Genomic DNA, 14,642 nt, shown 5'->3' on the forward strand with positions numbered 1-14,642 from the left:
AAGTAAACTGTGTGCTCCTCTGCAGTGTGGACAGCTATATCTGGAAAGTTTTTGATTCATATAAAGGGTGTAAAGGACGTGTTCGAGTTTCAAGCGGGAATGTGGAATTTCTCTTGAGACTCTGCAAAAGAAAATTTCCTCATCTCGCATTAAAGGGAGAATATTTTGGTTTTTCTCAATTTTGGGTGGGAATCTTGTGGTCCCTCTCGAGTTGCGACCAGGACCTAGGGACTCGCTCTTGTTGCTTCAGGGAAGTCAGGTCCCCTTTTGTGTTGGAAGGGGAACTTCGGGATTACTCTCGAACCGTTAAATGGGAATAGGGCCTCATCTCGAGTTGAGTCCGTCAATTGTGTGCTCCTCTCCAGTGGGGACGGCTATGTTAGGGAACTTTTTGAGTCGCATTAGAGTGTCAAGTACCTGTTGGAGTTTCAAGCGGGAATGTGGGATTTCTCTTGAGATTCTTCAGCAGATAATTTCCTCATCTCGCATTGATGGGGAAACATTATCGTTTTTCTCGAGTTGCGGCAGAAAGATTGGGGTTCCTCTTGAGCTGTGACGGGGACCTCAGGAACAGGCTCGCATTGTCCCAGGGAAGTTAGGTATACTTTCGTGTTTAAAGTGCAACCTCGGAATTCCTCTCGAGGAGCTGTGGAAGAATAGGGCCGCATCTAGTGTTGTGTATGTAAATTGTGTGATCCTATTCAATGTGGACGGCTATATCGGGGAAGTTTTTGGGTCACATAAAGTGTGTCAAAACCCGTTCGAATTTCAAGTGTAAATGTGGGATTTCTCTCGAAACTCTGCAGCAGAATGGTTCCTCATCTGGCATCGAGGGTATAATTTTGTGGTGTTTCTCGAGTTGGTGCGGGAAGCTTGAGGTTCTTCCTGAGTTGCGACGGGGACCTCAGAAACTCGCTTCTGTTGCCCCAGGGAAGTCAGGTCTCCTATCGTGTTGGAAGGGGAACCTCGGGATTCCTCTCGAGGCTCAGCAGACGAATAGGGCCACATCTAGTTTTGGGTCGGTCAATTGTGTCTTCCTTGCCAGTGTTGAAAGGGATCTTGGGGTTGCTCTCAAAATCACCTGGGGAATCAGGCCTCGTCTCTTGTTCAGACATGGAACTGCGCTTACTTCTAGAGTTTTAAAACGGGTGTTGTGCCACATTAGAGTTGAATTTATACCTGGAGATTGTATCCAGTATTCTTGGGGAGTCAGGTCTCCACTCGTCTTGTGAGTTGATACTCGAGGATATATTTGAACCTGTGCAGTAGAATCAGACAATATCTTGAGTCAGTGGTGACATCTGTACCTTTTCCATTTGTGTTTTGAAGACCTGGGGATCCTCCCAAGTTTTAAGGTGGTACCCACCTCTTCGTACTGTGCAACATGAACGTGTGAATTCCATTCCAGAGAATGCAGAGAATTCGATTCTCAACTGTAAAAGAGGACTGGATAACGGGGCAATTTGTCAATGTGGCCGGAAACTCATTGTTTCTCTCGATTGGGGCTGGGTATGTCGGTGTAATTTTTGAGTCGCATAAAGGATGTTAAGTAACCTGTCGAGTTTCAAGCGGGAATGTGGAATTTCTCTTGTGAATATGCAACGGAAATATTCCTCATCTCGCCTTGAGGGCAGAATCTTGTGGTTTATCTCAGATTGCGCCGGGAAGCTTTGGCTCCCTCCCGAGTTTCTACGGGGACCTCAGGAACTCTCTCATGTTGCTTCAGGGAAGTCAGGTCCCCTTTTGCGTTGGAGGTGGAACTTCGTGATTACTCTGGAGGAGTGGAATGAGGATAGGGCGTCATCCATATTTGAGTCAGAAGTTGTATGTTCCTGTACAGTGGGGAATTCTATGTCACGGAATGTCTTGAGTCGCATAAAGGGTGTCAAGTACCCGTTGTTATTTCCAGCGGGAATGTGGGATTTCTCTTGAGACTCTGCAGGGGAAATTTTCCTCATCTCGCCCTGAGTGCATAATATTGTGGTTTTCCCGAGTTGCGGCGGAAACTTGGGGTCCTTCTCAGTTTGCCACGGGGAGCTCAGAAACTCGCTCGTGTTGTCCCAGTGATGTCAGGTCTCCTATCGTGTTCGAAGGGGTAACTCAGGATTCCGCTCGAGGCACAGAAGAGGAATAGGGCCGGATCTAGCCTTGTGTAAGTAAACTATGTGCTCCTCTTCAGTGTGGAAGGCTATATCCAGAAAGTTTTTGAGTCGCATAAAGGTTGTAAAGAACCTGTTCGAGTTTCAAGAGGGAATGTGGAATTTTTCTTGAGACTCTGCAAAAGAAAATTTCCTCATCTCGCATTAAGGGGAGAATATTTTGTTTTTTCACGACGTTGGGGAGGAAGCTTGTGGTCCCTCTCGAGTTGCGACCAGGACCTAGGAACTTGCTCCTGTTGCTTCAGGGCAATCAGGTCTCCTCTCGTGTTGCAAGGAGAGGTTTGGGATTACTCTCGAGGTGTGGAATGGGAATAGGGCCTCACCTAAGTTTGCATCTGTAAATTGTGTTCTCCTCTCCAGTGGAGACAGCTATGTCAGGGAACTTTTTGAGTCGCATAAAGGGTGTCAAGTACACAAACGAGTTTAAAGCGGGAATGTAGGATTTCTCTTGAGACACTGCAGCAGGAATATTCCTCATCTCGCATTGATGGGAGAATCCTGTGGTTTTTCTCTAGTTGAGACTGGGAACTAAGGATATCGCTTGTGTTGTCGCAGGGAAGTCAGGACTCCTTTTGTGTTGGATGGGGAATCTCGGTATTCATCCCTAGGTGCAGCATAGCAATAGGGCCCCATCTAACCTTGTGTAGAATAAACTGTGTGCTCTTCTTCAGTGGGGCCAGCTATGTGGTGGAAGTATTTGAGTCGCATAAAGGGTGTCAAGTACCCGTTCGGGTTTCATGCGAGAATGTGGGATTTCTCTGAGACTCTTTAGGGAAAAATCCCTCATCTCGCCCTGCGTGCAGAATCTTGTGTTTTTTCTCGAGTTGCGACAGGAATCTTGAGGTCCTTCTTCAGTAGTGACGGGGACCTCAGGAACTCACACGTATTACTTCAAGGAAGTTAGGTCTCCTTTCGTTTTGGTAGGGGAACTTCGTGATTACTCTTGAAGCATGGAATGGGAGTAGGGCCTCATCTAAATTTGAGTCCATAAATTGTGTTCTCCTCTCAAGTGGGGACAACTATGTCAGGGAATGTCTTGAGTCATAGAAAGGGTGTCGAGTACCCATTCGAGGTTCAAGCGAGAATGTGTGATTTCTCTTTAGACTCTGCAGCTGAAATGTTCCTCATCTCGCATTGAGGGGAGAATCTTGTTGTTTTTCTCAAGTTGCGGCTGGAAGCTTGGGGTCCCTTTCGGGTTGCGACGGGGACCTCAGGAACTCGCTCGTGTTGCCACAGCAAAGTCAGGTCTCATTTCCTGTTGGAAAGGTAACTTCAGGATTTCTCTCGAGGCATGGAATGTGAACTAGGCCTCATCTAGAGATGAGTCTGTTAATTGTGTGCTCCTCTCCAGTGGGGCCAGCTTAGTCAGGGTCCTTTTTGTGTCCCAGAAATGGTGTCAAGTATCCGTTCGAGTTTCAAGCGCGAATGCGGGATTTCTCTTGAGACTCTGCAAGAGAAAACTTCATCATCTCTCATTGATGGGGGAATCTTGTGGTTTTTCTCCAGTGTCCGCGGGAAGCTTGGGGTCCTCTCTATTTGCGACAGGGAACTCAGGAACTTGCTCGTGTAGTCCCAGGAAAGTCAGTTCTCCTTTCCTGTTGGAAGGATAACCTCGGAATTCCTCCCGAGGGGCAGTAAAGTCATACGGCCGAATTTAGCATTGTGTACATAAGTTTTGTGCTCTTCTTCAGTTAGGCCGACTATGTCGGGGAATTTTTTGAATCACAAAAAATTTTTAAGTACCCGTTCGAGTTTCCAGAGGGAATATGGGATTGCTTTGAGACTCTGCAGGGGAAAACTTCCTCAGTTCGCCAAGAGTGCAAAATCTTGTGATTTTTCTCGAGTTGCTGCGGGAATCTTGAGGTCCTTCTCTAGTTGTGACGGGGACTTCAGAAACTCGCTCGTGTTACTTCAGGGAAGTCAGGTCTCCTTTCGTTTTGGAAGAGGAACTTTGGGATTACTCTCGAGGCGTAGAAATGAAATAGGGCTTCATCCATATTTTATTTTTCAATTGTATGCTACTCTCCAGTGGGGACTGCTGTGTCAGGGAACTTTTTGAGTCTCAGAAAGGGTGTCAAGTACCTGTTCGAGTTTCAAGCCGGAATGTGGGATTTCTCTGAGACTCTTTAGGGGAAAATTAACTCATCTCGCCCTGAGTGCAGAAATTTGTGGTTTTTCTCGAGTTGCGGTGGGTATCTTGAGGTTCTTCTAAAGTTGTGACAGGGACCTCAGAAACTTGCTCGAGATACTTCAGGGAAGTCAAATCACCTTTCGGTTTGGTAGGGAAACTTCAGTATTACTCTCGAGGTGTGGAATGGGAATAGGGCCTCATGCATATTTGATTCGTAAATTGTATGCTCCTCTCCAGTGGGTACGCTGTGTCAGAGAAGTTTGTGAGTCGCAAAAAGGGTGTCAAGTACCCGTTCAAATTCAAGCGGGAATGTGGGTTTTCTCTTGAGACTCTGCAGGGAAAATTTTCCTCATCTCGCCTTGAGTGCACAATCTTGTGGTTTTTCTCCAGTAGCGGCGGGAAACTTGGGTTTATTCTCAAGTTACGACGGGGAACTCAGGAACTCACTCGTGTTGTCCCAGGGACCTCAGGTCTCCAATCGTGTTGGAAGGGGAACCTCGGGATTCCGCTAGTGGCATGGAATGTGATTTGGGTCTCATCTTGTGTTGAGTCCCTTAATTGTGTGCTCCTGTCCAGTGGGGACGGCTTAGTCAGGGAACTTTTTGTGTTGCAGAATGGGTTTCAAGTATCATTTCGAGTTTCAAGCAGGAATGTGAGATTTCTCTTGAGACTCTGCAGCAAAAATGTTCCTCATCTCGCATTTAGGGGAGAATCTTGTGGTTTTCTCGAGTTGCGGCTGGAAGCTTGGGTTCCCTTACGGGATGTGATGGGGATCGCAGCAACTCGCTCGGGTGGCCCCAGGGATGTCAGGGATCCAAACGTGTTGGAAGGGGAACCTCGGGTTTCCGCTTGTGGCGTGGAATGTGATGTGGGTCTCATCATGTGTAGACTCCGTTAATTGTGTGCTCCTCTCCAGTGGGGACAGCTTAGTCAGGGATCTTTTTGTGTCGCAGAAAGGGTTTCAAGTACCCTTTCGAGTTTCAAGCGGGAATGTGTGATTTCTCTTAAGACTCTGCAGCAGCAATATTCCTCATCTCGCATTGAGGGGAGAATCTTGTGGTTTTTCTCGAGTTGCGGCTGGAAGCTTTGGGTCCCTGTGGGGTTGCGACGGGGATTGCAGGAACTCGCTCATGTTTCCCCAGGGAAGTCAAGTCTCCTTTCTTGTTGGAAAGCGCACTTTAGGATTTCTCTCGAGGTGTGGAATGTGAATTGGGCCTCATGTAGAGATGAGTCCGTTAATTGTGTGCTCCTCTCCACTGGGGATGCCTTAGTAAGGGTCCTTCATGTGTCGTAGAAATGGTGTCAAATACCTGTTCGAGTTTCAAGCGGGAATGTGTGGTTTCTCTTGAGACTTTGCAGCAGAAATGTTCCTCATCTTGCATTGAGTGCAGAATTTTGTGGTTTTTCTCGCGTTGCAGCGGGAAGCTTGGGGTCCTTTTCGAGTTGCGACTGGGAACTCAGGAACTCGCTCGTGTAGTTCCTGGGAATTCAGGTCTCCTTTCGTTTTGTTAGGGGAACTTCGGGATTCCTCTTGAGGCGTGGAATGGGAATAGGGCCTCATGTAAAGTTGAGTCCCTAAATTGTGTTCTCATTTCAAGTCTGGATAGCTAAGTCAGGGAATGTCTTAATTCGCATAAAGGGTGTCAAGTCCCCGTTCGTGTTTCAAGCGGGAATGTGGGATTTCTCTTGAGACTCTGCATGGGAAATTTTCCTCATCTCACCTTGAGTGCAGAATCTTGTGTTTTTTCTCGAGTTGCGTTGGGAAACTTTGGGTCCTCCTCGAGTTGCGATGGGGACCTAAGGAACTCGTTCATGTAGTCCCTGGGAAGTCAGGTCTCCTTTCATTTTGGTCGAGGAACTTCGGCTTTACTCAGAAGGCATGGAATGGGAATAGGGCCTGAACTAAAGTTGAGTCCACAAGGTGTTCTCCTCTCAAGTGGGGACAACTATGTCAAGGAATCTCTTGAGTCGCATAAAGGGTGTCAAGTACCCGTTCGAGTTTCAAGAGGGAATGTGGGATTTCTCTTGAGACACTGAAGGGGAAACTTTCCTCAACTCGCCTTGAGTGCAGAATCTTGTGGTTTTTTTCGAGTTGCAGTGGGAAGCTTGGGTTCCTTCTCAAGTTGCAACGGGGACCTCAGTAACTCATTTCTGTTGCCCTAGGGAAGTCAGGTGTCCTTTCGTGTTGGAAGGGAAACTTCGGGATTATTCTCGAGTTGTGGAAAGGGAATGGAAGTCATCTAGAGATGAATCCATATATTGTGTTCTCCTATCCAGTAGGGAAGGCTTAGTCAGGGAACTTTTATGGTTGCAGAAAGGGTGTCAAGTACCCGTTCGAATTTCAAGCTGGAATGTGGGACTTCCCTTGAGACTCTGCAGCAGAAATTTCCTCATCTCGCATTGATGGGGGAATCTCGTGTTTTTTCTCGAGTTGTGGCGGAAAGTTTTTATTAGCTCTCAAGTTGTGACAATGAGCTCAGAACAGAGCTATTTTATTTCAGGGAGGTCAGGTCACCTGTCTTTTTGCAAGGAGAACTTCAGGATTACACTCGAGGTGTAGAATTTGAATAGGGCCTCACCTTAAATTGAGTCCATAAATTGTGTTCTCCTCTCCAGTGGGGACACCTATGTCAAGAAATATCTTGGGTCGCATATAGTGTGTCACGTCCCGGTCTCGAGTTGCGGCAGGTAGCTTTGGCTCCTTCTCGATTGCAACGGGGACCTCAGGAACTCGCTTGTGTTGTCCCAAGGAAGTCAGGTCTCTAATCGTGTTGGAAGGGGAACTTTGGGATTCCTCTCGGGGTGTGGAATGTGATTTGGGTCTCATCTTGTGTTGAGTCTGTTAATTGTGTGCTCCTCTCCAGTGGGGACGGCTTAGTCAGGGACCTTTTCGTGTTGCAGAGTTTTCAAGTACCCTATCGAGTTTTAAGCGGGAATGTGTGATTTCTCCCGAGACTCTGCAGCAGAAATTTTCCTCATCTCACATTGAGGGGTGAATTTTGTGGTTTTTCTCGAGTTGCGGCTGGAAGCTTGAGGTCCGTTTCGGGTTGCTACAGGGATTGCAGGAACTCTCTCTTGTTGCCCCAGGAAAGTCAGGTCTCCTTTCCTGTTGGAAAGGGTACTTCGGTATTTCTCTCGAGGTGTAGAATGTGAATTGGGCCTCCACGAGAGATGAGTCCGTTAATTGAGTGCTCCTCTCCAGTGGGGACGGCTTAGTAAGGGTCCTTTTTGTGTTGCAGAAATGGTGTCAAGTACCCGTTCGTGTTTAAGCAGGAATGTGGGATTTCTCTTGAGACTCTGCAGGGGAAATTTTCCTCATGTCAGCTTGAGTGCAGAATCTGGTGGTTTTTCTCGAGTTGCGGCGGGAAGCTTGGGGTCTTTTTCGAGTTGCGAGGGGGACCTCAGGAACTCACTCGTGTAGTCCCTGGGAAGTCAGGTCTCATTTCATTTGGTAGGGGAACTTCGGGATTTCTCTCGAGGCATGGAATGGGTATAGGGCCTCATCTAATGTTGAGTCCATAAATTGTGTTGTCCACCAAGTGGAGACAGCTATGTCAAGGAATGTCTTGAGTCGCATAAAAGGTGTCAAGTAAAAGTTTGAGTTTCAAGCGGGAATGTGGGATTATGCTTGCGACTCTGCAGGGCAAAATTTCCTCATCTCGCCTTGAATGCAGAATCTTGTGGTTTTTCTCGAGTTGCAGCGTGAAGCTTGGGGTCCTTCTCGAGTTGCGACGGGGACCTCAGAAAATTGCTCTTTTTGCCCCAGAGAAGTCAGGTCTCCTTTCGTGTTGGAAGGGAAACTTCTGGATTATTCTCGAGGCATGGATTGGGAATTGAAATTCATCTAGAAATGAGTCTGTAAATTGCGTGCTCCTCTCCAGTAGGGATGGATTAGTCAGGGAACTTTTATGGTTGCAGAAAGGGTGTCAAGTACCCATTCTAATTTGAAGCGGGAATATGGGATTTCCCTTGAAACTCTGAAGCAGAAAATTCCTCATCTCACATTGATGGGGTATCTAGTGGTTTTTCTCGAGTTGCAGCGGGAAGCTTGTAGTACCTCTCGAGTTGGGACTGTGACTTCAGAAACTAGCTCTTTTTAATTCCGGGAGGTCAGGTCACCTTTCTTGTTGCAATGAGCGATTCGCTATTATACTCGAGGCATAGAATGGGAATAGGGCCTCATTTAAAATTGAGTCCATAATTTGTGTTCTCCTCTCCAGTTGGGACAGCTATGTCAAGGAATGTCTTGAGTCGCAAACAGTGTGTTACGTCCCGGTTCGCGTTTCAAGAGGGAATGTGGGATTTCTCTTGAGACTTTGCATGGGAATTTTTCCTCATCTCGCCTTGAGTGCAGAACATTGTGGTTTATCTCGAATTGCGGCGTGAAGCTTGGGGTCCCTCTCGAGTCACGACGGGGTCCTCAGGAACTCGCTGGTGTAGTCCCTGGGAAGTCAGGTCTCCTTTCATTTTGGTAGGGGAATTCGGGTTTACTCTAGAGGCGTGGAATGGGAATAGGGCCACTTTTAAAGTTGAGTCCATAAATTGTGTTCTCCTCTCAAGTGGGGACAGCTATGTCAAGGAATGTCTTGAGTCGCAAAATGGGTGTCTAGTACCCATTCGAGTTTCAAGCGGAAATGTGGGATCTCTCTTGATACACTGCAGGGGACATTTTCCTCATCTCGCCTTGAGTGCAGAATCTTGTGGTTTTTCTCGAGTTGCAGCGGGAAGCTTGGGGTGCTTCTCGAATTTCGACGGGAACCTCAGGAACTCGCTTGTTTTGCCCCAGGGAAGTCAGTTCTCCTTTCGTGTTGGAAGAGAAAATTCGGGATTATTCTTGAGGCGTGGAATGGGAATTGGAAGTCATCTAGATATGAGTCCATTAATTGTGTGCTCCTCTTCAGAAGGGACGGCTTAGTCAAGGAACTTTTATGGTTGCAGAAAGGGTGTCAAGTACCCGTTCGAATTTCCAGCGGGATTGTGGGATTTCCCTTGAGACTCTGCAGCAGAAATTTCCTCATCTCGCATTGATGGGGGATTGTGGGATTTCCCTTGAGACTCTGCAGCAGAAATTTCCTCATCTCGCATTGATGGGGGGAATCTCAGGGTTTTTCTCGAATTGCGGCGGGAAGCTTGTAGTCGCTCTCATGTTGCGACAGTGACCTTAGAACCTAGTTCTTTTTACTTCCGGGAGATCAGGTCACCTTTCTTGTTGCAAGGAGAGCTTTGGGATTACACTCGAGGCATAGAATGGGAACAGGGCCTCATTTAAAATTGAGTCCATAAATTGTGTTCTCCTCTCCAGTTGGGACAGCTATGTCAAAGTATGTCTTGGGTCGCATATAGTGTGTCAAGTCCCGGTTCGAGTTTCAAGCGGGAATGTGTGATTTCTCTTGAGACTCTGCAGCAGAAATGTTCCTCATCTCGCATTGAGGGGAGAATCTTGTGGTTTTTCTCAAGTTGCGGCTGGAAGATTGGGGTCCCTTTGGTTTGTGAAGGGGATCAAAGGAACTAGCTCGTGTTTCCCCAGGGAAGTCAGGTCTCCATTCCTGTTCGAAAGGGTACTTGGATTTCTCTTGAGGGGTGGAATATGAATTTGGCCTCATCTAAAAATGAGTCCGTTAATTGTGTGCTCCTCTCCAGTGGGGACGGTTTAGTAAGGGTCCTTTTCGTGTCCCAGAAGTGGTGTCAAGTACCTGTTCGAGTTTAAGTGGGAATGTAGGATTTCTCTTGAGACTCTACAGGGGAAATTTTCCTCAAATCACCTTGAGTGCAGAATCTTGTAGTTTTTCTCGAGTTGCGGCGGGAAGCTTGGGCTCCTTCTCAATTGTGACGGGGAACTTAGGAACTCGCTCGTATTGTCCCAGGGACTTCAGGTCTCCAATCGTGTTGGAAGGGGAACCTCGGGATTCCGCTTGTGGCGTGGAATGTGACTTGGGTCTCATCTTGGGTTGAGTCCGTTAATTGTGTGTTCCTCTCCACTAGGGACGGATAGGCATGGATCATTTTGAGTCGTAGAAAGCGTTTCAAGTACCCTTTCGAGTTTCAAGCGGGAATGTGTGATTAATCTTGAGACTGCAGCAGAAATCTTCCTCATCTTGCAATGAGGGGAAAATATCGTGGTCATTCTCATGTTGTGGCTGGAAGCTTGGGGTTCCTTTCAGGTTGCAACGGGAATCGGAGGAACTCACTCGTGTTTCCACAGGGAAGGCAGGTTTCCTTTCCTGTTAGAAATGCTACTTCGGGATTTCTCTCCAAGTGTTGAATGTGAATTGGGCCTCATCTAGAGATGATTCCATTAATTGTGTGATCCTCTCCAGTGGGGACGGCTTAGTAAGCATCCTTTTTCTGTCGCAGAAAAGGTGTCAAGCACCCGTTCGAGTTTAAAGGGGAATATGGGATTTCCCTTGAGTCACTGCAGCAGAAAATTCCTCATCTCGCATTGATGGGGGAATCTCGTGGTTTTTCTCAAGTTGCGGCGGGAAGCTTGTAGTCGCTTTCGAGTTGGGACAGTGACTTCAGAACCTAGCTCTTTTTACTTCCGTGAGGTCAGGTCAACTTTCTTGTTTCAAGGAGCAATTCGCTATTAGACTCGAGGCATAGAATGGGAATAGGGCCTCATTTAAAATTGAGTCCATAATTTGTGTTCTCCTCTCCAGTTGGGACAGCTATGTCAAGGAATGTCTTGGGTCGCAAATAGTGTGTCACATCCTGGTTCGAGTTTCAAGCGGGAATGTGGGATTTCTCTTGAGACTTTGCATGGGAAATTTTCCTCATCTCGCCTTGAGTGCAGAACCTTGTGGTTTATCTCAAATTGTGGCGGGAAGCTTGGGGTCCCTCTTGAGTCGCGACGGGGCCTCAGAACCTAGCTCTTTTTACTTCAGGGAGGTCAGTTCACCTTTCTGTTGCAAGGAGATCTTTGGGATTACACTCGAGTCATAGAATGGGAATAGGGCCTCATCAATAATTGATTCCATAAATTGTGACGGGGATCGGAGGAACTCGCTCGTGTTTCACCAGGGAAGTCAGGTTTCCTGTCCTGTTAGAAAGGCTACTTCGGGATTTCTCTCCAGGCGTTGAATGTGAATTGGGCCTCATCTAGAGATGAGTCCGTTAACTGTGTGATCCTCTCCAGTGGGGATGGCTTAGTAAGGGTCCTTTTTCTCTCGCAGAAATGGTTTCAAGTACCCGTTCGAGTTTAAGCGGGAATGTGGGATTTCTCTTGAGACTCTGCAGGGGAAATTTTCCTCATCTCACCTTGAGTACAGAAACTTGTGGTTATTCTCGAGTTGTGGCGGGAATCTATGGGTCCTTCTCGAGTTGCGACGGGGCCTCAGGAACTCACTCGTGTAGTCTCTGTGAAGTCAGGGCTCCTTTCGTTATGGTAGGGGAACTTCGGGATTCCTCTTGAGGCGTCGAATGTGAATAGGGCCTCATCTAAAGTTGAATCCATAAATTGTGCTCTCCTCTCCGGTGGGGACAGCTATGTCAAGGAATGTCTTGCGTCGAATATAGTGTGTCAAGTCCCGGTTCGAGTTTCCAAGGGGAACGTGGGATTTCTCTTGAGACTCTGCATGGGAAATTTTCCTCATCTCACCTTGAGTGCAGAATCTTGTGGTTTTTCTCATGTTGTGGTGGGAAGCTTGGGCTCATTCTCGATTTGCGACAGGGACCTCAGGAACTCACTCGTGTTTTCCCAGGAACGTCAGGTCTCCAATCGTGTTGGAAGGAGAAACTCGGGATTCCGCTCATCGCGTGGAATGTGATGTGGGTCTCATCTTGTGTAGAGTCTGTTAATTGTGTGCTTCTCTCCAGTGGAGACAGCTTCTTTGGGGATCTTTTAGTGTCGCAGAAAGGATTTCAAGTACACTTTCGAGTTTCAAGCGGGAATGTGTGATTTCTCTTGAGACTCTGAAGCAGCAATATTCCTCATCTCGCTTTGAGGGGAGAATCTGTGGTTTTTCTCGAGTTGCGGCTGGAAGCTTTGGGTCCCTGTGGGGTTGCGATGGGGATCGTAGGAACTCGCTCATGTTTCCCCAGGGAAGTCAGGTCTCCTTTCCTGTTGGAAAGCGTATTTCGGGATTTCTCTCCAGGCGTCGAATGTGAATTGGGCCTCATCTAGAAATGAGTCCGCTAATTGTGTGCTCTCCTCCAGTAGGGATGGCTTAGTAAGGGTCCTTTTTGTGTCGCAGAAATAGTGTCAAGTACCCGTTCGAGTTTAAGTGGGAATGTGGGATTTCTCTTGAGACCCTGCAGGGAAATTTTCCTCATCTCGCCTTGAGTGCAGAATCTTGTGGTTTTTCTCGAGTTGCAGCGGGAAGCTTGGGGTCCTTCTCCAGTTGTGACGGGGACCTCAGTAACTGGGTCGTGTTGCCCCCGGGGAAGTCAGTTCTTTTTCGTGTTGAAAGTGAAACTTCAGGATTATTCTCGAGGCGTGGGATTGGAATTGGAAGTCATCTAGAGATGAGTCCGTAATTTGCGTTCTCCTCTCCAGTAGGTATGGGTTAGTCAGGGAACTTTTCTGGTTGCAGGAAGGCTGTCAGGTACCCGTTGGAATTTCAAGCGGGAATGTGGGATTTCCCTTGAGACTCTGCAGGAGAAATTTCCTCATCTATCATTGATGGAATCCCATGGTTTTTCTGGAGTTGCGGCGGGAAGCTTGTAGTCGCTCTCGAGTTGGGACAGTGACCTCAGAACCTAGCTCTTTTTACCTCTGGGAGGTCAGGTCACCTTTCTTGTTGCAAGCAGAGCTTCTGGATTACACTCGAGGCGTAGAATGGGAATATGGCCTCATCTAAAATTGAGTCCATAAATTGTGTTCTCCTCTCACGTGGCGACAGCTATGTCAGGGAATGTCTTGAATCGCATAAAGGGTTTCAAGTACCTGTTCGAGTTTCAAGTGAGAATGTGGGATTTCTGTTGAGACTCTGCAACAGAAATGTTCCTCATCTCTCATTGAGGGGAGAATCTTGTGGTTTTTCTCAAGTTGCGGCTGGAAGCTTGGGGTCCCTTTTGGGTTGCGACGGGCATATCAGGAACTCTCTCGTGTTGGACCAGGGATATCAGGTCTCCTTTCCTGTTGGAAAGGGTACTTCGGTATTTCTCTCGAGGCCTGGAATGTGAATTGGGCCTCATCTAGAGGTGAGTCCATTAATTGTGTGTTCCTCTCGAATGGGGACGGCTTAGTAAGATTCCTTTCTCTGTCGCAGAAACGGTGTCAAGTACCCGTTCGAGTTTAACCGTGAATGTGGGATTTCTCTTGAGACTCTGCAGGGAAATATTCCTCATCTCACCTTGATTGCAGAATCTTGTGATTTTTCTCAAGGTGCGGCGGTAAACTTGGAACCTTCTCGAGTTGCTACGGGGACCTCAGGATATGCTCGTGTAATCCTTAGGAAGTCAGGTCTCTTTTCATTTTGGTAGAGGAACTTCGGGATTACTCTCGAGGCGTGGATTGGGAATAGGGCCTCATCAAAAGCTGAGTCCATAAATTGTGTTCTCCTCTCCAGTAGGGACAGCTATGTCAAAGAATGTCTTGGGTCGCATATAGTGTGTCAAGTCCTGGTTCGAGTTTCAAGCGGTAATGTGGGATTTCTCTGGAGACTTGGAGCAGAAAGGTTCGTCATCTCGCATTGAGGGGAGAATCTTGTGCTTTTTCTCGAGTGCGGCAGGAAGCTTGGGGTCCTTCCCAAGTTGCTCCTGGGACCTCAGGAACTTGATAGTGTTGTCCCAGGGAGGCCAAGTCTCCAATCTTGTTAGATGGGGAAACTCGTGATACCGCTGGAGGGGCAGCAGAGGAATAGTGACACATCTAGCGTTATTTACATAAATTTTGTGCTCTTCTTCAGTGGGGCCAGCTAGGATGGGGAATTTTTAGAGTCCCATCAGTTCAGTTCAGTTCAGTTCAGTCGCTCAGTCGTGTCCGACTCTCCGCGACCCCATGAATCACAGCACGCCAGGCCTCCCTGTCCATCACCAACTCCTGGAGTTCACTCAAACTCATGTCCACTGAGTCGGTGATGCCATCCAGCCATCTCATTCTCCGTCGTCCCCTTCTCCTCCCGCCCCCAACCTTTCCCAGCATCAGAGTCTTTTCCAGTGAGTCAACTCGTCGCATGAGGTGGCCAAAGTATTGCAGTTTCAGCTTTAGCATCAGTCCCTCCAATGAACATCCAGGATTGATCTCCTCTAGAATGGACGGGTTGGATCTCCTTGCAGTATAAGGGACTCTCAAGAGTCTTCTCCAACACCACAGTTCAAAAGCATCGATTCTTCGTCGGTCAGCCTTCTTCACAGTCCAACTCTCACATCCATACATGACCATGGGAAAAACCATTGCCTTGACTAAACGGACC

This window comes from Moschus berezovskii, chromosome 15, assembly GCF_049115385.1.
Source record: "Moschus berezovskii isolate FMDL1 chromosome 15, NW_MosBer_1.0, whole genome shotgun sequence".
In the NCBI taxonomy this organism is placed as follows: Eukaryota; Metazoa; Chordata; class Mammalia; order Artiodactyla; family Moschidae; genus Moschus; species Moschus berezovskii.